Source organism: Echinops telfairi, unplaced genomic scaffold (genome assembly GCF_000313985.2).
Source record: "Echinops telfairi isolate 266 unplaced genomic scaffold, ASM31398v2 ScPeMD7_1713;HRSCAF=2227, whole genome shotgun sequence".
Classification (NCBI taxonomy): domain Eukaryota; kingdom Metazoa; phylum Chordata; class Mammalia; order Afrosoricida; family Tenrecidae; genus Echinops; species Echinops telfairi.
This window is the reverse complement of record NW_022105611.1, coordinates 3,748,181-3,749,958: the sequence shown is the minus strand read 5'-3', so window position 1 is coordinate 3,749,958 and position 1,778 is coordinate 3,748,181.

The window sequence follows — 1,778 nt, the reverse complement described above, 5'->3', positions numbered from 1 at the left end:
AGATTATAGTAAAGTTATAGAGAGCATGAGAGATAAAAGAGATATATAGAAATAAATGGAGTCAGACACACTTCATGGTAGCATTGCTCACCTCAACCCTGTTTGGTGGTCCACGTGGAGAGAGAGAGAAACTTTAATACTTCCCAAGCTTTTATCCTCTCTGGGGACAGGCAAGCCCCCTAATTACAGGTGAAGGCATACCTTCACAGGAAAGGGTTGTGCTATAGGTATTGCAGTGATGGGAGGGGGTGACCTAGGGGTATCCAGGCAATAGGAAGAGGAGGGATTGGGGGTATACACACAGCAAGATGGGTGGGTCTTAGATACAGGATGGCAGCCTAACTTTGAATCTCACACAGCAGGTTTGGCCTGTTCCTGGCCCAACTAATAGAGACCATTATCAGTAGGATGTGAACTCCGCCTACAGGAGCTTGTCCATTGTCCCCAGCAGCAGGGAGCAGGCCCACCTCTATGATATGGGGAGACAGTGGTCTGACAAGGATAGCAAGGATCTGCCCTCCCCCCACAAGAGTTTCTTCTGATATCCAGAAAACACAAGATGAACAAAAGCTTAAAATAAAGTCGACAAAAATAACTCAGTAAGAAAAATTAAGCAGAACCAAAAAAATCCAACCCCACGTAACACCAACAAGTACAACAAAAATAGTAGTAAGCTAATACCTGCTATAACCACACTAAATACAAATACTTTAAATGTATCAGCAAAGAATGGATACAGTAAACATGAGCCATCTATATGTATATGGGAGCTTCAAAAAGTTTGTGGAAAAATTCAATTATCTCTTAATTTCATTTTTTAGGACTTTTTGAAGCCCCCTTGTGTGTTGTCCATAAGACACAAATGTATAAGTAAACTAAAACTTAATGGATGGAAAAAGATGTATTAAAGCAAGCAATAACAAAAGAATGCCAAGAGTGGCAATAAAGATCACTGATAAAATAGACTTGAAGGCAAAGTGCAACATAAAAAAAATAAGTAAGGACATTAAAAAATAGCTAAATGGTATATTCACCAAGAATACATAACCATAATATATATGAGGGTAAGTCAAAAGTATACACTAGGTTTCATTTAATACATTCATGGGCTTATTTCAAAACCAAATGAATTTGGAGCTTTCATGGGTGTCCATAGCCTTCTACAAACCTGTGCTCAGAATTTGTGCTTAAATACAGTTTATAATCCTTGAATTCCAACACACCAGTTTTTATGAAGGACAAAACAATTAGAAATTCAGCAAAGATACATTATGTCTAAATGCCACAATTAAAGAGCTGTTCCTCATGGGCATATAGAAAATGCTCCACTCAACAGCAGGAGAGTATTCATTCTTTTTCAGTACATGTGCATCATTCTCCAGAATAGGTCGCATTTGTAGGGCACAAAGCAAGCGTCAATAAAATCCAAAACACGGAAGTAATACGAAGCATATTCTCTGGTCACAGTGCTATAAACATAAACATTAACAACAAGAAGAGAAAAGGAAAAAAATTAAGTAAATGTAAACAATAACACTTTGAAAGCCACTGGATCGTAGAAGAAAGAAAATCTAGAATCAAATAAAAATGAAAATAGAATAAACTAAGCATATGAGATACAGCAAAAACAACACTCAAAGGGTAATGTATAACAATACATGTATACATCAAAAAAGAACAAAAATAGCCAATAGAAGTCAACTCTTCCTATGGACCTCATAATCCAGCAGGGTTTATATTAAATATGCAAGTACTTTACATTAGAGAATCAATCAGGG